The following is a 25145-nucleotide window of genomic DNA, read 5'->3' as shown; positions in this document are numbered from 1 at the left end:
GGGAGTGTGTTTCTCATGACACAATACGGCTACACTGCAGATGGCTGGCATGCATGGGCGTCGTCGACTAAAGAAGCTTCTCCTGAAGCCTATGCACTAAAAAGCTTGTCTACAATTCAGGGCCTGTGCTGAAAAATATGAACTCCACAGGGACTCTACAATCTGGAGTGATGAGACCAAGATAAATGTTTTTGGAACTGATGGCTTCAAAACTGTATGGTGTCACAAAGGTGAGAAGAGCAAAGAAAACTTCATGGTGCCTAAAATGAGACCTGGTAGTTGCAGTGTCCTTTTGTGGGGCTGTATGACAGCTGCTGGTGTCGGGGAGCTACATTTCCTTGATGGTGTTATTAATTCACAGCTTAATATTGAAAGAAAAGATGCTGCCATCAATCATTACTCTTGGTAGACGTGCACTTTTGCAAACCACACATCTAAGGCCCTTGTGGTATTTTTGAAGAAGAACAGGGTGAAAGTGATTCAGTGGTCAATAGCCTCCTCTGAACCCAAACAAGTACCTAGGAAAATAGAAAAAAATTGAGTCTGGCTCAACAGGACTGGACTCCAATTTTTTCTATTTTCCTTAATGTGAGACCAGGGCGAGGCCGGTGTCTGAGCCCCAGGTGGATGAGCATAGAGCTACTGGGTGAGCTGGATTCAAGTTTTTACAAGCAAACACCTATCAGGGAATTCTTGAGAGACCAGTTGTCATCTCTCTCCATCCAGCATCCAGGCTTTTAAAAAGGTTGTTCTTGTAGAATAAAGAGAAAGATGTTGAAATATGTTGTCAAGTTGTTTATTCCATATCTACAAGACTCAGTGCTGGGCTTAAAAATGATGGAGGCCATGCAAAACGCTAGATGCAGTAGTTTTTGTTGTGGGGTGTACTTGCAGCGCCCCAGGGTCCTAATCGTTGCAGTAATGTCATTCTTCCACCAGGGGGAGTGATGTTACGTCTGAAGGCAATAAAGGAGATCACATTACCAGGTATCACAAACCACACAACACACTTCACACTCCAGTCCACCAGGGGGAGCTATGCTCCTATTTATTAGGGCACTCTTCACAATTAGGTAAAACTGGTGGTCTGGATAGGAAGTTAGGCAGAAGCGAGTTGGGTTTCACCCAGGCAGCACCAGTCTGGCGGAAGCTGGCTGGGCTTCACCCAGTGAGCCGCTATCTGAGGTCCACCCAGGCACTGGGTCCCTGACAGGGGTGGGATGCTGTCAGAGGCCTAGACAGAAGGCCAAGGAGCTGCGCCTGCCCCACGTGCGGCAGCATCCTAAGAAAGAGACATTGAAGGAGAATTGGATTGTAGAGGGTGAGAAACAAAGTATAGCAAAAGGAGTTTAATCCAGAATGAGTTCTGCCCTGCAACAGGATGCCTCCTTCTGAGGTGCAGAATCTGGTAGCCGGAACACGAGGGAGTCAACGTCTCCAAGCCTGGCTCCAGAGACCGGCAGGACAGCTAGTTCCATATTAGTTGCCCGACTTTACACCCAGGAGGCACGATGGTAACTTGTGGGGGCCGGGGCGTGCTAGAGTCCCTGTAAAAAAGCCTCAGGCCATCAGTCATACGGGTTTGTCCTATCCTTACCATCAGGGGGACAGAGAGAAAGACATAACGTCTAGAACACCTTACCGAGAAGCTCAGCAGGAAGGGACTACAACACTCAGGCGCTGAAGGAAGGTTACTGATTTCTACCTGGATGAGGGGACTCTGGATTTGCCTTCAGACCGGCGGGACTCTGCCTGCCCAGTGATCTGGTGCTCTTGACTGTGGATGTTGAAGCCTTCAGTAAAAAGGATGACCTTGTGTCCTCGTTCTTCACTGCGCCTCACACCATCCACCATCTACACATTGGGAAGCCCTGGGGAGATACTTCATCTGTGGGAAGGTATACCATCTAGCTGCCATAACATCACCCCAGCGGACCCCTAAGCAGCGTCGGTCACCCTGACTGAATACCACAGGTGGCGTCACGAACATTATCCCTTTAAAGACCTTTCCCCCCTTTTACAACGGACGTCCCTAGGGTCACGGACCGGGTCAGCCACCGTGACATCCCTTGAGAACAGAAGGGCCCGGTACCGAGATCCCCTAGCCTTTGGGGGCGCTCCATACTCATTTTGCAGCAACTCATGAGTAAAATAGTATATTTTGTAATGAAAGTTATATTGTTAACCTTACTTTCATATTATGGGTTAAAAAATTCAAATTCTGGAAATTGTTCTTGAGCTCAGTGAAATATTGATTGCATTTTTTTCAAAGGTGGTGCACTCATTTATGCCAAGCACTGTATATTTCGTTTCAATGAAAATCCATCCCCACCTTCACTCCGTTGCAGATTTGGTTTATTAGCAAAATTTACAAACTTTCTGTTTTTGCAATAAACCAAGGACACAAGAACAATGGAAATAGCTCAATACAAATAATATAACAAGTGGTTTCTCCAAATTCAGCACAATATGCCCCTTACTGACTACTGCAGTCTGAGAATTATCCACACCCACATGACAATTGTCTTTAGTAGGTAGTAGATAGCAGGTAGTAGATAGTCGGTAGTAGATAGTCGGTAGTAGATACAGTAGTAGGCAGTAGAAAGCAGGTAGTAGATAGTAGGTAGTACATAGTCCGTAGTAGATAGTAGGTAGTGGATAGTCCGTAGTACATAGTAGGCAGTAGATATTAGGTAGTAGATAGTAGGTAGTAGATAGTAGGTAGTGGATAGTAGATAGTAGAGAGTAGGCAGTAGATATTAGGTAGTAGGTAGCAGATAGCTGGTAGTAGATAGCAGGTAGTAGATAGTCGGTAGTAAATAGTCGGTAGTAGATACAGTAGTAGGCAGTAGAAAGCAGGTAGTAGATAGTAGGTAGTAGATAGTCCGTAGTACATAGTAGGCAGTAGATATTAGGTAGTAGGTAGTGGATAGTAGACAGTAGGTAGTGGATAGTAGGTAGTAGAGAGTAGGTAGTAGATAGTAGATAGTGGAGTCGCTGTGGCTGTTACGGCCTGCTGGATATGTGATGCATAGCCAGATACCAGATCTTTTCAGCGTCCCTGAGGAATCCTAGCCCGTTTCTTTATAGGCGATGACCTCCCCGTCACTAATATTCTTGGGTTCTACAAATAAGCAGGTCTGCAGCAGAAATTAGGCATCATGGAGCGTCATAGTCAGAATACACCCGAGGTATACACTCCATGTAAATTTCACAGAACCAATTGAAGACAGCGCTCCTTAGAAATATATCCACCTGAAGAAGACGGCGCACGCCTTTGAAACGCGTTGTGGTTTCACCCTAACTGGTGTATGTGTTCTCCTTCTGCACACCTGAGACCGGCTATTCTGTTCCTTTTGCAGCAGAGGTTAGGCATCAGGGAGCATCATAGTCAGAATACACCCAAGGTATACACTCCATGTAAAATCCACAAAAGCAATTGAAGACAGCGCTCCTTAGCAAGTTTCATATATATAACATAGTTAGCAAGAACGTAAAAAGCCATTTGTCCATCCAGTTCAGCCTATATTCCGTCAGAATAAATCCCCAAATCTACGTCCTTCTAAAGAACCTAATAACTGTAAGAAACAATATTGCTACGCTCCAGGAAGACATCCAGGCAGGCCTGTCTTGAACCCCTCGACTGAGTTCACCATCACCACCTCCTCAGGCAAGGAATTCCAGATTTTCACGGCCCTAAGAATCCTCTTCTATGTTGGTGGAAAAACCTTCTCTCCTCCAGACGCAGAGAATGCCCCCTTGTGACCATCACATTCCTTGGTATAAACAGATCCTCAGAGAGATATTTGTATTGTCCTCTTATATACTTACACATGGTTATTTGATCGCCCCTCAGTCGTCTTTTTTCTAGACTAAATAATCCTAATTTCGCTAATCTATCTGGGTATTGTAGTTCTCCCATCCCCTTTATTAATTTTGTTGCCCTCCTTTGTACTTAGTCTAGTTCCATTATATCCTTCCTGAGCACCGGTGCCCAAAACTGTACACAGTACTCTATGTGCGGTCTAGCCAGGGATTTGTACAGAGGCAGTATAATGCTCTCATCATATGTATCCAGACCTCTTTTAATGCACCCCATGATCCTGTTTGCCTCGGCAGACGCTGCCTGGCACTGGCTGCTCCAGGTAAGTTTATCATTAACTAGGATCCCCAATTCCTTATCCATGTCAGATTTACCCAGTGGTTTCCCGTTCAGTGTGTAATGGTGATATTGATTCCTTCTTCCTATAACCTTACATTTATCATTGTTAAACCGCATCTGCCACCTTTGGGCCCAAGTTTCCAACTTATTCAGATCCATCTGTAGCAGAATACTATCTTGTCTTGTATTGACTGCTTTACATAGTTTTGTATCATCTGCAAACATCGATATTTTACTGTGTAAATCTTCTACCATATCGTTAATAAATATGTTGAAGAGAAGAGGTCCCAACACTGACCCTGTGGTACCCCACTGGTCACAGCAACCCAGTTAGGGAATCTATCATTTATAGCCACCCTCTGCTTTCTATCACTAAGACATATAAGTCCTTTATTCCTCCATATAATGATGTGAAGCAGAGATCAAATGCAACACACAGAAGTTCGAGGCAGGAACCTTCTGTGAACAGTTTAATCCCTTCAAATACAGTAGAAAACTGCAGTAATTAGGAGACAGTTAAAGGGATTTTCCGACGAACAAACATTGATTTTAATCAATAGATCCTGGAATAATAATAATTTCTTCCACAATTGGATGTGTTTTAAATAAAATGTTCCTGTGCTGAGATAATCTTATACATGCGCCCCTGCTATGTACTATGTAATGGCCATGTCAGACCATACAGGAACATGTCCACATACACAAAGAAAAGATGATACCAGGTCAAGAGTATACAAAAATATAACAAATTTTATTAATACTAGTATAAACACAGGTGCAAAGGAATAAATGTACAGGACACCACTGCCACATGTGTGACGTGCAAGCGCGCAGCTCCAAGGTTATTAGCAGCAATAATGAAATTGATTATACCACGCCATCCCCCCTAGCTATGTAATCAAAGCAAAATAATTGTATAGCATATCAAAGTGAATGGCAAGAGGAGATGGTCAAATGCCGAAGCCTAACCCACAACCCCACTACTCCATAATAAATGCAAACCCCACACAATTATATCTAAGGGAGTTCCACCAAAGGGGAAAAAACTACGACCATAGTCCTTACCGACAGCAGGGTGTTTGCTACGTGACCCGGAGGCGCGCGCCCGCCCCAATGCGCATTTCGGTAAGATACCTTCTCTCCCATTATGTCGCTGTATTACAATGTTGTGTAGATGAAGGTGCAGAGAATTAGCAGAGCGCTCAGTGATTATTTCTGTCTTCTCTTCTTCCTCTGGGAATAGATTATTTTCGTACAGATCATTGTATAAACCAGTCAGGTATACACTGTATTATAAAAAAAGGGAAGAAGCCAGCACTGCTTATGGTCAGAACGCAATAACTGAAGTGCAATTGCACATAAATTCTAACTGTATTTCAAATATGAGACATTTAGCAAACAATTGATCAATTCTTTGAGCTACCCCGCCACTTCACGGCAATCTCATAATAGGGCAGTCCTAATCTTCGTATTTTATTTACGTTGTGCCATTATGGCTTCCTGAATGTATAAAAAAAAAAAGGACCACATTAAATGCGAACTGTACCTGGAGCATTTTCAGAATCACTCCCTTGGTGCCAGGAAAGGCAAGCGCAGGTAAAGGCCGATCAGGTCCAGTGCGGACATTTCAGATCTGGCTTCCACACTGCCAAACCCGCACCAAAGATGAAGGGTGAGACAGGCTGAGACACAGGTGCACAATTAACTTGAGCCTGAGGCGGGGCAGGGCTGCTGTGTGTGTGCACAGCAGCCTATCAATCACAGTGAACACAGAAAGAATGGCGCACATAACCCAGCGTGCACGGCAACAGTGGTGGTCAGCCACATACCAATGCAAAGCAAAAAAAAAAAGGGAAGAAGCCAGCACTGCTTATGGTCAGAACGCAATAACTGAAGTGCAATTGCACATAAATTCTAACTGTATTTCAAATATGAGACATTTAGCAAACAATTGATCAATTCTTTGAGCTACCCCGCCACTTCACGGCAATCTCATAATAGGGCAGTCCTAATCTTCGTATTTTATTTACGTTGTGCCATTATGGCTTCCTGAATGTATAAAAAAAAAAAGGACCACATTAAATGCGAACTGTACCTGGAGCATTTTCAGAATCACTCCCTTGGTGCCAGGAAAGGCAAGCGCAGGTAAAGGCCGATCAGGTCCAGTGCGGACATTTCAGATCTGGCTTCCACACTGCCAAACCCGCACCAAAGATGAAGGGTGAGACAGGCTGAGACACAGGTGCACAATTAACTTGAGCCTGAAGCGGGGCAGGGCTGATGTGTGTGTGCACAGCAGCCTATCAATCACAGTGAACACAGAAAGAATGGCGCACATAACCCAGCGTGCACGGCAACAGTGGTGGTCAGCCACATACCAATGCAAAGCAAAAAAAAAAAGGGAAGAAGCCAGCACTGCTTATGGTCAGAACGCAATAACTGAAGTGCAATTGCACATAAATTCTAACTGTATTTCAAATATGAGACATTTAGCAAACAATTGATCAATTCTTTGAGCTACCCCGCCACTTCACGGCAATCTCATAATAGGGCAGTCCTGTCTCACCCTTCATCTTTGGTGCGGGTTTGGCAGTGTGGAAGCCAGATCTGAAATGTCCGCACTGGACCTGATCGGCCTTTACCTGCGCTTGCCTTTCCTGGCACCAAGGGAGTGATTCTGAAAATGCTCCAGGTACAGTTCGCATTTAATGTGGTCTTTTTTTTTTTTTTTTATACATTCAGGAAGCCATAATGGCACAACGTAAATAAAATACGAAGATTAGGACTGCCCCATTATGAGATTGCCGTGAAGTGGCGGGGTAGCTCAAAGAATTGATCAATTGTTTGCTAAATGTCTCATATTTGAAATACAGTTAGAATTCATGTGCAATTGCACTTCAGTTATTGCGTTCTGACCATAAGCAGTGCTGGCTTCTTCCCTTTTTTTGCTTTGCATTGGTATGTGGCTGACCACCACTGTTGCCGCGCACGCTGGGTTATGTGCGCCATTCTTTCTGTGTTCACTGTGATTGATAGGCTGCTGTGCACACACACAGCAGCCCTGCCCCGCCTCAGGCTCAAGTTAATTGTGCACCTGTGTCTCAGCCTGTCTCACCCTTCATCGTTGGTGCGGGTTTGGCAGTGTGGAAGCCAGATCTGAAATGTCCGCACTGGACCTGATCGGCCTTTACCTGCGCTTGCCTTTCCTGGCACCAAGGGAGTGATTCTGAAAATGCTCCAGGTACAGTTCGCATTTAATGTGGTCCTTTTTTTTTTTTTTTTATACATTCAGGAAGCCATAATGGCACAACGTAAATAAAATACGAAGATTAGGACTGCCCCATTATGAGATTGCCGTGAAGTGGCGGGGTAGCTCATAGAATTGATCAATTGTTTGCTAAATGTCTCATATTTGAAATACAGTTAGAATTCATGTGCAATTGCACTTCAGTTATTGCGTTCTGACCATAAGCAGTGCTGGCTTCTTCCCTTTTTTTTTGCTTTGCATTGGTATGTGGCTGACCACCACTGTTGCCGCGCACGCTGGGTTATGTGCGCCATTCTTTCTGTGGTCACTGTGATTGATAGGCTGCTGTGCACACACACAGCAGCCCTGCCCCGCCTCAGGCTCAAGTTAATTGTGCACCTGTGTCTCAGCCTGTCTCACCCTTCATCTTTGGTGCGGGTTTGGCAGTGTGGAAGCCAGATCTGAAATGTCCGCACTGGACCTGATCGGCCTTTACCTGCGCTTGCCTTTCCTGGCACCAAGGGAGTGATTCTGAAAATGCTCCAGGTACAGTTCGCATTTAATGTGGTCTTTTTTTTTTTTTTTTTTATACATTCAGGAAGCCATAATGGCACAACGTAAATAAAATACGAAGATTAGGACTGCCCCATTATGAGATTGCCGTGAAGTGGCGGGGTAGCTCAAAGAATTGATCAATTGTTTGCTAAATGTCTCATATTTGAAATACAGTTAGAATTCATGTGCAATTGCACTTCAGTTATTGCGTTCTGACCATAAGCAGTGCTGGCTTCTTCCCTTTTTTTTTGCTATACACTGTATTATGCCAAATGTTTCACCAAATGCGAAAATAATGCTGTAAAGTAAAAATACTTTCATAAACAGAAATTATTTATTATTATGCTTTGACTATGTATCTCTATCATATTCCACAGCGCTTTACAGGCATCATCATCACTGTCCCCATTGGGGAGTGTGGGAGGAAACCGGAGAACCCGGAGGAAACCCACAAAAAAACACTATGGTAGTAGTTTATTTTTATCAAATAACATAATGCAAAGAGTTTGACCAAAACAGAAACTGAAATGACATCAGTATTTGTTGCCAGCACTGTTTTCATCCGTTTTTCCAGGTCCGCTTACACAAAGGCTCCCTGACTGTCTATCACATGAAGGTGATGGCGCCGGCACCACCACTGCCTCCCGATAACTGTCTCCTGGAGACATCACTGACTCCAGGGGAGATAAATCACCAGCAGAGGAGTCCTCCGATGTATATGACATACCACGTATTATTTAATCAGAAACTCTATAATCTATTTTTTACTTTTACAATAAGGAGGAGGTTTCCTTTGTAGATTTAACGTTGCAACTTGAAAAAAAAACATGGGAGGATTATAACGCAAGAGAAGGGTTCTGGTTGTCACCTTTCAGAGTGATACTTCTTACTCATAACCTCAGATAAGAATGAGATGAACCTAAAGTGATAAAAAAGACCTCCGGCTGGTTGCCCCACCACCGCATACCCTATGAGAAAATCAGTTAAGTTAAAAACACATTAAGATCATCAAAAATACAAAATACATTTTGCATTTCCTTATGAGACAACAATTCATACTCCTAATTACATGATATCTATTCAAAATTAATAATGTAAAAATAAATCAGTTCTTTTATTTAATCCCTGTGAATGCGATATACTTAATATAAGACCCCAATAAGCTTCCCTATGAAGGACAGCTCATTTGTGATCACCTACCTTCAGTGAACATTTAACCATTTCCAATTATCTGCAGCTACTGTGTAGAAATGCTGCAGAGCTAAGTTCTGTATTGTTAGAAATACTTCCAAATCTCATGTCACAGCAGTCAGTGTGGGAGGAGGCTCCGAGCTGTGAGAGGAGATCTGGAAGTGTTTGTAACGATGCATCGCTAAGATTAGCTCAACTGTATCTCTACACAATAGCTGCAGAGCTATGCCTCATTAGAAATGCTTGCATATCTCCTCTCACTGTACTGTTAGCTCTGACCCTTCCCCCACACTGACTGCCATGAGATGAGATCTGGAAGTGTTTGGTATGACACATAACTCAGCTCTGCTGTATCTCTACACAGTAGTTGCAGAGATCATTGTGGAGAGGAGAGCGTGTGCTGTTTTCTATTTACTTTACAATCCAGTAGCTCTGAAATAAAAAGTAGAAATTAAAAATTGTGTTTTACTCATCGGTGCAGCCACTATTCCAGGTCCGCTTTAAGAAATATAAAACATTTAACAAAATCTTATGATTATACACATTCAGTATCTGGAAGATCTGGGCCAGAAGGGAAAGACAAGGTGACGGTCCTTGTACACAGATTCTCTGCAGTAGTTTACATGGAGCCATCACCGGCTCTGTACCGCTCTGGCAGAAATTAAAGGTACCGTCACACATAGCGACGCTGCAGCGATACCGACAACGATCCGGATCGCTGCAGCGTCGCTGTTTGGTCGCTGGAGAGCTGTCACACAGACAGCTCTCCAGCGACCAACGATCCCGAGGTCCCCGGTAACCAGGGTAAACATCGGGTAACTAAGCGCAGGGCCACGCTTAGTAACCCGATGTTTACCCTGGTTACCATCCTAAAAAGTAAAAAAACAAACGCTACATACTTACCTTCCGCTGTCTGTCCTCGGCGCTCTGCTTCTCTGGTCTGGCTGTGAGCGCCGGGCAGCCAGAAAGCAGAGCGGTGACGTCACCGCTCTGCTTTCCGGCTGACCGACGCTCACAGCCAGAGCAGGAGGAGAGCAGAGCACAGCGCTGGAGGACAGAGAGCGGTAGGTAAGTATGTAGTGTTTGTTTTTTTACTTTTAGGATGGTAACCAGGGTAAACATCGGGTTACTAAGCGCGGCCCTGCGCTTAGTTACCCGATGTTTACCCTGGTTACCAGCAAAGACATCGCTGAATCGGTGTCACACACGCCGATTCAGCGATGTCTACGGGGAGTCCAGCGACGAAATAAAGTTCTGGACTTTCTTCCCCGACCAGCGATATCACAGCAGGGGCCTGATCGCTGCTGCCTGTCACACTGGACGATATCGCTAGCGAGGACGCTGCAACGTCACGGATCGCTAGCGATATCGTCTAGTGTGACAGTACCTTAAGAGACGACTGCAAAATGTTCAGTTTGTCTGATTTTTCTCTTTCTAGGTATGTTTTTGAGTAAAATGTAAATTGTTCTTTTAGTCTATAAACTTCTGACAACATGTCTCCAAATTTCCAAGCAATAAATATTTTATTTTTTTCTGACAAAGAAAAATGGTCAAAATAAAAAAAAACTCAGTGCTTTCAGACCTCAAATAATGCAAAGAAAACAAGTTCATAATAATTTATAAACAACAATACTAATGTTTTAACTCAGTCAGGACGAGTTCAGAAATCAATATTTTGTGGCATAACCATGATTTTTAATCACAGCTTTCATGCGTCATGGCATGCTTTCCACGAGTCTTTCAAACTGCTTCTGCGCAAAAATTTGAACAGTTCTTTGTTTGATGGCTTGTGACTATCCATCATCCTCTTGATTATATTACAGAGGTTTTCAATGGGGTTCAGGTCTGGAGATTGGGCTGCCCATGACAGGGTATTGATGTGGTGGTCTCTTAATTTTTGCCAGAGCTGTATGTATCATTATTATATGTATATTACAGCAACCAATCAGAAGTATCTATTTTGAATGGGCACCCGAGTTGATCACTAGCCCTACAATTCTGGTGTCACATCTAACAGATGCCCTTACTAAAATACAATTCTGCTCTGGGGTTTCCTACAGCGGACAGTCTCTGTACCAGGGAGGCTGCAGCTTTATGGGGCATTTAATATTTGCTAGGTGGAGATCCGAACATTCAATCATGGAAGTAGAGACTTATTCTGAAGAATGTTTGTCACATATAACTTCTCCCTATCCCTCCTCTTATTATCCTGACCCCAAATCCAGAATCTCCTCTGATTGTAATCTCATGACTGTACTGAGCCATACACCCACATTAGGGTCTACAAGTTCTGATATAAAGGTGCTATCCTACAGATACCCCACCGTCACTGCCATACAGAACAGGCCACATAGTGTCAGTACAGTGATAATATCAGTGTGGATTTATATCCATAAATATATAACTGTAATAATGTATGCTAGATTTGATAAATAATGATAATACGCAATGTGAATCGCTCCAAACATCATCATTGTCTCTATTCTCCTACCACAATACGGACATATTAGGGATCATTCACACTTGTCTTTTCTCATCAGTATTTTGTAGTCCAGTTAAAAAAAGACAACATTTAGAAGTGGAGGTGACTTTATGCTACTGGCTATATTGATAAACTAATAACAGAAAAAACATAATCGATAATGCATTGTAGAAAGGGATCAAATGCTCAGATAAAACTATAAGATGATATTAATGTAAAAACATATTTATAAACACATTAGAGGCTCCGAATATGTTTCTGAGAAGAATCAGGACATCACTGATGGTCAATGATCTCAGGATAATGATCGGGGATTAGATCTCTTCTGTAGGAGATCCCTGATTGCAGTAAGATCCAGATCACTGATCGCTTGTGAAGAGGCCAGGGTGGTAGTCGTGGCAAGGGGCTTCTGTTCTTCCACGCCCCGACACCCCACAAATAAAAGATAATGTCCTGTCTGTCGTGTGGTTTGTGTACAGTGCATAACACTCACGGTTGGGTTGGAGATTCCTCTGTCCTGCGATCCCGGATCCAGATCCCACCACACATTCAACCACAGTCTCTGTTTCTTTTTTCAAAAACTCAACTTAACATAAGGTGATTAATTGCAGATACAGCACAATATGTGTCTATTTGTTCATCCTGAGCCGTCCGTTCACTTTCTGGTGCCACTGGCCCTGGAAACGCTCTTTACTCCCCTGCAGCTACCATGCTTTAAGGCCTACTCGTCTGACATGGTTTCTCAAACAGCTTCCCCTTATGGAAGATGAAAAGGGCATCTTTCATCCTGTCTGACGGGCCGTAGGCCCCAGATATCCTTGGGAGACCCCACTGAAGCTAGTAACAACCGCACACATGCTGCTTCTTTTGGAGTCCCGTGCTCTTCAGTACTATCCATCCTCTAGGCTTAATCTGCTTCCCTTCATATCTCACTATCTCTCCAAGTTACTAACTACCAGGAATTGTCCGATTCTCCTTACGGCTCCGACCCTTCCTAATTGGAAAATTCCCTACACTGGGGCTGTTCTCTTCTATGCTTAACCAAAAGCTGATCATATCTAACCTCCTGTACTACAGTGCCCGCTACTGTACTAACCCAATCCTATCCCAATCTATGAACCCTATGCTTATATCCGAATTCCTTACCCTAACACCTCTCCCTAATCTTATCACAATATAATAATTACATTATTATAAACAAGATACACATAAGCAACAATTACATGAACTGTGCTCACGTTATCATTAGGGAAGAGGCGCATAACAGCTCCTGTCACATCATTACACGCTGGCACCCGGCACAATTTACATGTCTCCTGCTTTACATCTCTGCTCTCAGGGGACGTCTCCTCCAGTGATTACAGCTGGTATATAGGAGACATTGTGCCGGTGACATCTCTACAGTCTGTGGCCATCAGTCCAGGGAGATGACGATGGGTTTACAGGGAGTTGTGCTGGGTGTAATTCTTCTTCTCATCCATGGTGAGAGGTCCATGAGATGATGGACAGGACAGTAGTAGAGAACAGCACAATGAGGCGACATTAACACTAACACTTATGTTTCCTTTATCATTCCTTAGACTCCTGTGCACAGATTGTACTGACCCAATCTCCAGATCTCATCACTGTGTCCCCGGGAGAAACCATCACCATCTCATGTAAGGCCAGTAGTAATGTGAAAAGCTACTTACAATGGTACCAGCAGAAATCAGGACAACGTCCAGCACTTCTCATCTATGATACAAGTAACCAACATACAGGAGTCCCAGACCGGTTCACTGGATCTGGATATGGAACTGATTTCACTCTTACAATCAGCGAAGTGATAGAGGACGATGCAGCAGATTATTACTGTCAGCAGGGTTATACTCCTCTCACACAGTGATACAGAGCCGTACAAAAACCTCCTCCCCATCCCCCATTATGTCGCTGTATTACAATGTTGTGTAGATGAAGGTGCAGAGAATTAGCAGAGCGCTCAGTGATTATTTCTGTCTTCTCTTTTTCCTCTGGGAATAGATTATTTCTGTACAGATCATTGTATAAACCAGTCAGGTATATACCGTATTATGCCAAATTTTTCACCATATGCGGAAATAATGTTGCAAAGTAGGGTTGAGCGACTTTTAGTTTTTTAGGGTCGAGCCAGGTATCGCGAAACCCGACTATCTCAAAAGTCGAGTCAAGTGGAATCGGCCGATTATCGCGAAAAGTTGGGGACCGACCGAAACACGAAACCCAATGCAAGTCAATGGGGGAGCATAGTCGGCAGTGAATGGAGGCCAGGAAAACATGTACAGTGCCCATTTTAATGGCAAAAGCATCCATTCTTGTTACTGAAGCTTGTAAATCTTAATTTACCTTATAATAATAGTAAGGCATTGGAAATTGGAGGTCATTTGGCTAAAGTTGTGGGGGGTAGGGCTGGTTCAAGTATTTAGTGGGCCCAGGAAATCGGGACCACGTCACAGCAGTGTAGCAGGGAGAGGTAAGTATTTCAACTTTGCAAGTGCTGTGATCCTGAGCAAGCAGGGGGGGCCCACTCGTTAGCATTGGCACTGGCACAGGGCCCCTCAAAGTACGGCGGTGTGTTTGCACAGCGGGGGCGCTTCCCACCGGCAGCGACACTTTTGCGTACTATAAGGGACCCTGTGGCAGTGACGTCGCCAACGAGTATTCCTCCCCCCACCTGATGAAGGAACCTGCACTTTCATCTGCACCTTCCTCTTTGTCCCCGTGTAAGGTGGTATGGTATGCGGGAAGAGGAACCTGACTTTCAGCAGGGTCACAATCTTGCTGTGTAGCGTGCACGGGGAATGTTGCGTTATGGGTCAATGTACCAGCAGATTCATCTATCACTGGCTGGGCAATGGGCAGGATGAGGAGGAAACACAGATATAGGCCCAAAGAATAAAGTGGGCTAAATGCAGTTTTAAAATTGGTAACAGGACTAACCAGGGGGCATTGCAGTGGAGGACAACTGTAATGAGAGGCTGACACAGAGAGTAGGCCCAAATCAGTAAGTAGTCTAAATGCAGTTCAAAATTGGCAACAGTAGTAAACAGGCGGCACAGCTTTGTTCAGTGGAGGAGAACAGCAAGGAGCGGCAGACACCGATAGTAGGCCCCAACCCAACTAGTAGGCCAAATGCAGTCTAACATTAACAACTACTTAACGAGAGCCTGAAAATGGAATTTCAGGACAGGAAACCAGGAGAACAGCAAGGAGTGGCAGACACTGTTAGTAGGCCCCAACCCAACTAGTAGGCCAAATGCAGTTGTTCCATTTAACAACTATTTAACAAGAGCCTGAAGATAGAAGCTATGGAGAGGCAACCTGGAGAACACCTTGGAGCGGCAGACACCGTCTCTACAACCCAGACCCAACTTGTATGCCTAATGCAGTGTTGTTTTAACAACTACTTAACGAGAGCTAGAAGATAGAAGCTATCGAGAGGCAACCTGGAGAACACCTTGGAGCGGCAGACACCGTCTCTACAACCCAGACCCAACTTGTATGCCTAATGCAGTGTTGTTTTAACAACTACTTAACGAGAGCTAGAAGATAGAAGCTATGGAGAGGCAACCTGGAGAACACCTTGGAGCGGAAGACACCGTCTCTACAACCCAGACCCAACTTGTAGGCCTAATGCAGTGTTGTTTCAACAACTACTTAACGAGAGCTAGAACATCAAAGCTATGGAGAGGCAACCTGGAGAACACCTTGGAGCGGCAGACACCGTCTCTACAACCCAGACCCAACTTGTAGGCCTAATGCACTGTTGTTTCAACAACTACTTAACGAGAGCTAGAAGATCGAAGCTATGGAGAGGCAACCTGGAGAACACCTTGGAGCGTCAGACACCGTTAGTAGGCCCTACCGAAGTAGTAGCCCCAATGCTGTTTTCAAATTCCTATAGGCTGAAAACCAGACTATTGACGCTCAGCTTTTTTCAGAGGAGGACAGCTGTATTGAGTGGCGCAGACAGACACAGGTAGTAGGCCTTAAACAAAAAATTTGGCTCAATGAAGTTTAAAAAAGGTTACAGGGGTACACAGGCAGCATTGCTCTGGTCAGTGGAGGACAATTTTAATTATGGACCGCAGACAGGCTTATTACGCCTACAATTAAAAAAAGGATGCTCTATGCAATTTAAAATAGGTTCCAGGGGTACACGGACAGCATTGGTCTGGTCACTGGAGGACTATTGGAAGGAGGGACCGCAGACAGGCTTAGTAGGCCTAACACAACAAAAGTAGGCTGTAGGCACTTTAAAATAGGTTCCAGGGGTACACGGTCAGCAGTGGTCTGGTCAGTGGAGGATTATTGGAAGGAGGGACCGCAGACAGGCTTAGTAGGACTAACATAACAAAAGTAGGCTGTAGGCCCTTAAAAATAGGTTCCAGGGGTACACGGGCAGCAGTGATCAGGTCAGTGGAGGACTATTGGAAGGAGGGACCGCAGACAGGCTTAGTAGGCCTAACATAACAAAAGTAGGCTGTAGGCTGTTGTGAATTCTGTGGTCAAGCTCCCTCCTGTGGTCATGAGTGGTACTTCGGCTGGTTCTGTCTATGAGCTTCCTTTGGTGGATGTGAGTGGGGCTGCGGCTTCTGAGTTTCCTTCCTCAGGTGACGAGGTTAAGTCGTTAGGTGCTGCTCTATTTAACTCCACCTAGTTCTTTGTTCCTGGCCTCCAGTCAATGTTCCAGTGTTGGTCTTGTTCTCTCCTGGATCGTTCTTGTGGCCTGTCTACCCTGCATAAGCTAAGTTTTGCTGGTGTTACTTTTGTTTGCTATTTTTTCTGTCCAGCTTGCTATATTGGTTTTTCTTGCTTGCTGGAAGTTCTGAGACGCAGAGGGAGCACCTCCGTACCATTAGTCGGTGCGGAGGGTCTTTTTGCGCCCTCTGCGTGGTTGTTTGTAGGTTTTTGTGCTGACTGCAAAGCTATCTTTCCTATCCTCGGTCTATTCAGTAAGTCGGGCCTCACTTTGCTAAAATCTATTTCATCTCTGTGTTTGTATTTTCATCTTTACACACAGTCATTATATGTGGGGGGCTGCCTTTTCCTTTGGGGAATTTCTCTGAGGCAAGGTATGCTTATCTTTCTATCTCCAGGGCTAGCTAGTTTCTCAGGCTGTGCCCGAGGCGCCTAGGTCTGGTCAGGAGCGCTCCACGGCTACCTCTAGTGTGGTATGATAGGATTAGGGATTGCGGTCAGCAGAGTTCCCACGTCTCAGAGCTCGTCCTATGTTATTAGTAACTATCAGGTCACCTTGTGTGCTCTTAACCACTAGGTCCATTGTGGTTCTGAATCACCAGTTCATAACAGTACTGGAGGCCCAAAGTACTAATGCTTCTCAATAGAGGGAAAAGAGAAGTTCTGAGATCATTTTTTTTTCTTTGCACTGTGTTTTGTCTTTCTTTTCCCCTAGACATTTGGGTGGTTCAGGACACAGGTGTAGTGATGGACATTAAAGGTCTGTCTTCTTGTGTGGATCATCTCACTGCAAGAGTACAAAATATTCAAGACTTTGTGGTTCAGAATTCTATGTTAGAACCAAGAATTCCTATTCCTGATTTGTTTTCTGGAGATAGAGCTAAGTTTCTGAGTTTTAAAAATAATTGTAAACTGTTTCTGGCTTTGAAACCCCGCTCCTCTGGCGACCCAGTTCAAGAAGTTAAGATCATTATTTCTTTATTACGTGGCGACCCTCAAGACTGGGCATTTTCCCTTGCGCCAGGAGATCCTGCATTATGTAATATTGATGCGTTTTTTCTGGCGCTCGGATTGCTGGCTCTGTGTCAGGGTCAGGATGAGGTAGAGATATATTGTCAGAAGTTTAGGAAGTGGTCTGTGCTCACTCAATGGAATGAATGTGCGCTGGCAGCAATTTTCAGACAGGGCTTCTCTGAAGCCCTTAAGGATGTCATGGTGGGATTTCCTATGCCTGCTGGTCTGAATGAGTCTATGTCTTTGGCCATTCAGATCGGTCGACGCTTGCGTGAGCGTAAAACTATGCATCATTTGGCGGTATTATCTGAGCATAAACCTGAGCCTATGCAGTGCGATAGGACTTTGACCAGAGCTGAACGGCAAGAACACAGACGTCAGAATGGGCTGTGTTTCTACTGTGGTGATTCCACTCATGCTATCTCCGATTGTCCTAAGCGCACTAAGCGGTTCGCTAGGTCTGCCACCATTGGTACGGTACAGTCGAAATTTCTTTTGTCCGTTACTTTGATCTGCTCTTTGTCATCCTATTCTGTCATGGCATTTGTGGATTCAGGCGCTGCCCTGAATTTGATGGACTTGGAGTATGCTAGGCGCTGTGGGTTTTTCTTGGAGCCCTTGCAGTGTCCTATTCCATTGAGAGGAATTGATGCTACGCCTTTGGCCAAGAATAAGCCTCAGTACTGGACCCAGCTGACCATGTGCATGGCTCCTGCGCATCAGGAGGATATTCGCTTTTTGGTGTTGCATAATCTGCATGATGTGGTCGTGTTGGGGTTGCCATGGCTACAGGTCCATAACCCAGTATTGGATTGGAAATCAATGTCTGTGTCCAGCTGGGGTTGTCAGGGGGTACATGGTGATGTTCCATTTCTGTCTATTTCATCATCCACCCCTTCTGAGGTCCCAGAGTTCTTGTCAGATTACCGGGATGTATTTGATGAGCCCAAGTCAAATGCCCTACCTCCGCATAGGGATTGCGATTGTGCTATCGATTTGATTCCTGGTAGTAAGTTTCCTAAAGGTCGACTGTTTAATTTGTCTGTGCCTGAGCACGCCGCTATGCGGAGTTATGGAAAGGAATCCTTGGAGAAGGGTCATATTTGCCCGTCGTCATCGCCATTGGGAGCAGGGTTCTTTTTTGTGGCCAAGAAGGATGGTTCGCTGAGACCTTGTATTGATTACCGCCTTCTAAATAAAATCACTGTCAAATTTCAGTACCCCTTGCCGCTGCTGTCTGATTTGTTTGCTCGGATTAAGGAGGCTAGTTGGTTCACCAAGATAGATCTTCGTGGTGCGTATAATCTTGTGCGTATTAAGCGAGACGATGAATGGAAAACTGCATTTAATACGCCCAAGGGCCATTTTGAGTATCTAGTAATGCCATTCGGACTTGCCAATGCTCCATCAGTGTTTCAGTCCTTTATGCATGACATCTTCCGAGAGTACCTGGATAAATTCCTGATTGTATACTTGGATGACATTTTGGTCTTCTCGAATGATTGGGAGTCTCACGTGAAGCAGGTCAGAATGGTGTTCCAGGTCCTGCGTGCGAATTCTTTGTTTGTGAAGGGGTCAAAGTGTCTCTTTGGTGTTCAGAAGGTTTCATTTTTGGGTTTCATTTTTTCCCCTTCTACTATCGAGATGGACCCTGTTAAAGTTCAGGCCATTTATGATTGGACTCAGCCGACATCTCTGAAGAGTCTGCAAAAGTTCCTGGGCTTTGCTAATTTTTATCGTCGCTTCATCAATAATTTTTCTAGTATTGCTAAACCGTTGACTGATTTAACCAAGAAGGGTGCTGATGTGGTCAATTGGTCTTCTGCTGCTGTGGAAGCTTTTCAAGAGTTGAAGCGTCGTTTTTCTTCTGCCCCTGTGTTGTGCCAACCAGATGTTTCGCTCCCATTCCAGGTCGAGGTTGATGCTTCTGAGATTGGAGCAGGGGCTGTTTTGTCGCAAAGAAGTTCTGATGGCTCGGTGATGAAACCATGCGCCTTCTTTTCCAGGAAGTTTTCGCTTGCTGAGCGTAATTATGATGTTGGCAATCGAGAGTTGCTGGCCATGAAGTGGGCATTCGAGGAGTGGCGTCATTGGCTTGAAGGAGCTAAGCATCGCGTGGTGGTCTTGACTGATCATAAGAACTTGACTTATCTCGAGTCTGCCAAACGGTTGAATCCTAGACAGGCCCGTTGGTCGCTGTTTTTCTCCCGTTTTGACTTTGTGGTTTCGTACCTTCCGGGCTCTAAAAATGTGAAGGCGGATGCCCTGTCTAGGAGTTTTGTGCCCGACTCTCCGGGTTTGCCTGAGCTGGCGGGTATTCTCAAAGAGGGGGTAATTTTGTCTGCCATCTCCCCTGATTTGCGGCGGGTGCTGCAAAAGTTTCAGGCTAATAGACCTGACCGTTGCCCAGCGGAGAAACTGTTTGTCCCTGATAAATGGACGAGTAGAGTTATCTCTGAGGTTCGTTGTTCAGTGTTGGCTGGTCATCCTGGAATCTTTGGTACCAGAGATTTGGTGGCTAGATCCTTTTGGTGGCCGTCTCTGTCGCGGGATGTGCGTTCTTTTGTGCAGTCCTGTGGGATTTGTGCTCGGGCTAAGCCCTGCTGTTCTCGTGCCAGTGGGTTACTTTTGCCCTTGCCGGTCCCGAAGAGGCCTTGGACACATATCTCTATGGATTTTATTTCGGATCTCCCCGTCTCCCAAAAAAAATGTCGGTCATTTGGGTGGTTTGTGATCGCTTCTCTAAGATGGTCCATTTGGTACCCTTGTCTAAATTGCCTTCCTCCTCTGATTTGGTGCCATTGTTCTTCCAGCATGTGGTTCGTTTACATGGCATTCCGGAGAACATCGTTTCTGACAGAGGTTCCCAGTTTGTTTCGAGGTTTTGGCGAGCCTTTTGTGCTAGGATGGGCATTGATTTGTCTTTTTCCTCGGCTTTCCATCCTCAGACGAATGGCCAGACTGAACGAACCAATCAGACCTTGGAAACATATCTGAGATGTTTTGTTTCTGCTGATCAGGATGATTGGGTGTCCTTTTTGCCTTTGGCTGAGTTCGCCCTTAATAATCGGGCCAGCTCGGCTACTTTGGTTTCGCCGTTTTTCTGCAATTCTGGTTTCCATCCTCGTTTCTCTTCAGGACAGGTTGAGTCTTCAGACTGTCCTGGTGTGGATACGGTGGTGGATAGGTTGCAGCAGATTTGGACTCATGTAGTGGACAATTTGACATTGTCCCAGGAGAAGGCTCAACGTTTCGCTAACCGCAGGCGCTGTGTGGGTCCCCGACTTCGTGTTGGGGATTTGGTTTGGTTGTCATCTCGTTATATTCCTATGAAAGTTTCCTCTCCTAAGTTTAAGCCTCGTTTCATTGGTCCGTATAGGATTTCTGAGGTTATTAATCCTGTGTCTTTTCGTTTGACCCTTCCAGCTTCTTTTTCCATCCATAACGTATTCCATAGGTCATTGTTGCGGAGATACGTGGCACCTGTGGTTCCATCTGTTGATCCTCCTGCCCCGGTTTTGGTTGAGGGGGAGTTGGAGTATATAGTGGAGAAGATTTTGGATTCTCGTGTTTCGAGACGGAAACTCCAGTATCTGGTTAAGTGGAAGGGTTATGGTCAGGAAGATAATTCCTGGGTCTTTGCCTCTGATGTCCATGCTGCCGATCTGGTTCGTGCCTTTCATATGGCTCATCCTGGTCGGCCTGGGGGCTCTGGTGAGTGTTCGGTGACCCCTCCTCAAGGGGGGAGGGTACTGTTGTGAATTCTGTGGTCAAGCTCCCTCCTGTGGTCATGAGTGGTACTTCGGCTGGTTCTGTCTATGAGCTTCCTTTGGTGGATGTGAGTGGGGCTGCGGCTTCTGAGTTTCCTTCCTCAGGTGACGAGGTTAAGTCGTCAGGTGCTGCTCTATTTAACTCCACCTAGTTCTTTGTTCCTGGCCTCCAGTCAATGTTCCAGTGTTGGTCTTGTTCTCTCCTGGATCGTTCTTGTTGCCTGTCCAGGGGACCACTGCTGCCCGTGTACCCCTGGAACCTATTTTTATGGGCCTACAGCCTACTTTTGTTATGTTAGGCCTACTAAGCCTGTCTCCGGTCCCTCCTTCCAATAGTCCTCCACTGACCAGACCACTGCTGCCCGTGTACCTCTGGAACCTATTTTTAAGGGCCTACAACCTACTTTTGTTATGTTAGGTCTACTAAGCCTGTCTGCGGTCCCTCCTTGCAATAGTCCTCCACTGACCAGACCACTGCTGCCCGTGTACCCCTGGAAGCTATTTTAAAGTGCCTACAGCCTACTTTTGTTATGTTAGGTCTACTAAGCCTGTCTGCGGTCCCTCCTTGCAATAGTCCTCCATTGACCAGACCACTGCTGCCCGTGTACCCCTGGAACCTATTTTAAAGTGCCTACAGCCTAATTTTGTTATGTTAGGCCTACTAAGCCTGTCTGTGGTCCCTCCTTCCAATAGTCCTCCACTGACCAGACCACTGCTGCCCGTGTACCCTTGGAACCTATTTTAAAGTGCCTACAGCCTACTTTTGTTATGTTAGGCCTACTAAGCCTGTCTGCGGTCCCTCCTTCCAATAGTCCTCCACTGACCAGACCAATGCTGTCGGTGTACCCCTGGAACCTATTTTAAATTGCATAGAGCATCCTTTTTTTAATTGTAGGCATACTAAGTCTGTCTGCGGTCCATAATTGAAATTGTGCTCCACTGACCAGAGCAATGCTGCCTGTGTACCCCTGTAACCTTTTTTAAACTGCATTGAGCCAAATTTTTAGTTTAAGGCCTACTACCTGTGTCTGTCTGTGCCACTCAATACAGCTGTCCTCCTCTGAAAAAAGCTGAGCGTCAATAGTCTGGTTTTCAGCCTATAGGAATTTGAAAACTGCATTGGGGCTACTACTTCGGTAGGGCCTCCTGTCACTTTGAATTGATGCTGCAGTACCTGTCCTGTCTGCGGTCATAGCAAAATCACTCCTCAACCTGGTCAGAAAACCCCTCTGTCCAACGCCACTTCTGATTTGTGCACCTCTAACACCTCTGGTCTGCTGCCCCCTGCAGCTCGTGTGAATACGATCACCGGCGCTGTGTGCTGGGAATGCCTGAATCAAACGGTCAACAAGAGTTGATTGTTTGGTTGCTAATATTTGTTCCAAGTTCTCATGTGGCATAATATTTAGCAATTTGCCTTTATAGCGAGGATCAAGGAGGCAGGCCAACCAGTAATCGTCATCGGTCATCATTTTAATAATGCGTGGGTCCCTTTTGAGGATACGCAAGGCATAATCCGCCATGTGGGCCAAAGTTCCAGTTGTCAAATCTGCGGTTGTGCTGGGTTGAGGGGCAGTTACAGGCAAATCTACGTCACTTGTGTCCCTCAAAAAAACAGAACCCGGCCTTGCCACGCCACCAATTTCCAGTGGCCCCGGAGAAGCTTCCTCATTAAAAAAATACTCATCCCCATCATCCTCCTCGTCCTCCTCCTCCTGTTCGCCCGCTACCTCGTCCTGTACACTGCCCTAACCAGACAATGGCTGACTGTCATCAAGGCTATCCTCTTCTTCTGCTGCAGACGCTTTCTCCTTTATGTGCGTCAAACTTTGCATCAGCAGACGCATTAGGGGGATGCTCATGCTTATTATGGCGTTGTCTGCACTAACCAGCCGTGTGCATTCCTCAAAACACTGAAGGACTTGACACATGTCTTGTACCTTTGACCACTGCACACCTGACAACTCCATGTCTGCCATCCTACTGCCTGCCCGTGTATGTGTATCCTCCCACAAATACATAACAGCACACCTCTGTTCGCACAGTCTCTGAAGCATGTGCAGTGTTGAGTTCCACCTTGCTGCAATGTCGATGATTAGGCGATGCTGGGGAAGGTTCAAAGACCGCTGATAGGTCTGCATACGGCTGGAGTGTACGGGCGAACGGCGGATATGCAAGCAAAGTCCGCGCACTTTGAGGAGCAGGTTGGATAACCCCGGATAACTTTTCAGGAAGCACTGCACCACCAGGTTTAAGGTGTGAGCCAGGCAAGGAATGTGTTTCAGTTGGGAAAGGGCGATGGCAGCCATGAAATTCCTTCCGTTATCACTCACTACTTTGCCTGCCTCAAGATCTACAGTGCCCAGCCACAACTGCGTTTCTTTCTGCAAGAACTCGGACAGAACTTCCGTGCTGTGTCTGTTGTCGCCCAAACACTTCATAGCCAATACAGCCTGCTGACGCTTGCCAGTAGCTGCCCCATAATGGGACACCTGGTGTGCAACAGTGGCAGCTGCGGATGGAGTGTTTGTGCGACTGCGGTCTGTGGACGAGCTCTCGCTTCTGCAGGAGGATGAGGAGGAGGAGGAGGGGGGGCGAACGGCTACAGCCAACTGTTTTCTAGACCGTGGGCTAGGCAGAACTGTCCCAATATTGCTGTCCCCTGTGGACCCTGCATCCACCACATTCACCCAGTGTGCCGTGATGGACACATAACGTCCCTGGCCATGCCTACTGGCCCATGCATCTGTTGTCAGGTGCACCTTTGTACTCACAGATTGCCTGAGTGCATGGACGATGTGCTCTTTAACATGCTGGTGGAGGGCTGGGATGGCTTTTCTCAAAAAGAAGTGTCAACTGGGTAGCTCGTAGCGTGGTTCAGCGTAGTCCATCAGGGCTTTGAAAGCTTTGCTTTCAACTAACCGGTAGGGCATCATCTCTAACGAGATTAGTCTAGCTATGTGGGCGTTCAAACCCTGTGTACGCGGATGCGAAGATGAGAACTTCCTTTTTCTAACGAGTCTCATGTAGGGTGAGCTGGACTGGAGAGCTGGAGATCGTGGAACTAGCGGGGGTGCCGGTAGACATGTCAGACTGAGAGACGGTTGGAGACGGTATTCTTGCCGGTGCCCTAGATGCAGTGTTTCCTACTACGAAACTGGTGATTCCCTGACCCTGACTGCTTTGGCCCGGCAACGAAACCTGCACAGATACTGCAGGTGGTGCAGAAAATGGTGGCCTTACAGTGACGGAAGGGATGTAGCCTTGCTGACTAGCTTCATTGGCCGAGGGTGCTACAACCCTAAGGGACGTTTGGTAGTTAGTCCAGGCTTGCAAATGCATGGTGGTTAAATGTCTATGCATGCAACTTGTATTTAGACTTTTCAGATTCTGACCTCTGCTTAAGGTAGTTGAACATTTTTGACAGATGACTTTGCGCTGATCAATTGGATGTTGTTTAAAAAAATGCCAGACTGCACTCTTTCTAGCATCGGATACCTTTTCAGGCATTGCAGACTGAGCTTCTTTAACCGGATGGCCACGCTGTCCTCCAACTGGTTTTGGCTTTGCCATGCGTTTTGGGCCAGATACGGGCTTGGCAGATGGAACCTGTTGCGATGTTGATGCCTGCACCCTGTTCCCCCAATGGCCGCCAATCGGGGTCAACAACTGGGTCATCTATGACCTCCTCTTCTATCTCATGTGCAACTTCGTCTGTGTTACCGTGTAAGCCGGTGGTATAGCGTTCGTGACAGGGCACCATAATCTCATCAGGGTCTGATTCTGGATCAGTACACTGCGAGGGCAATGTTGTGGTCTGAGTCAAAGGAACAGCATAGTAATCTGGCTGTGGCTGTGCATCTGTGCACTCCATGTCCGATTCAACTTGTAATGGGCATGGCCTGTTAACTGTTTCACTTTCTAACCCAGGAACAGTATGTGTAAAGAGCTCTATGGAGTAACCCATTGTGTCGCCTGATGCATCCTTCTCTGTTGTTGTTTTTGCTG

At 45.8% G+C, this 25145-nt stretch overlaps 1 gene segment (V, D, J or C); it reads left to right on the top strand.

Moving 5' to 3' along the window:
• Positions 1 to 25145, top strand: part of LOC138657281 (immunoglobulin kappa variable 4-1-like) — a 390076-nt gene that overhangs the window by 1486 nt on the left and 363445 nt on the right.

Source organism: Ranitomeya imitator, chromosome 1 (assembly GCF_032444005.1).
Source record: "Ranitomeya imitator isolate aRanImi1 chromosome 1, aRanImi1.pri, whole genome shotgun sequence".
Taxonomy (NCBI): Eukaryota; Metazoa; Chordata; class Amphibia; order Anura; family Dendrobatidae; genus Ranitomeya; species Ranitomeya imitator.
This window is presented reverse-complemented; position numbering and strand designations above follow the sequence as displayed.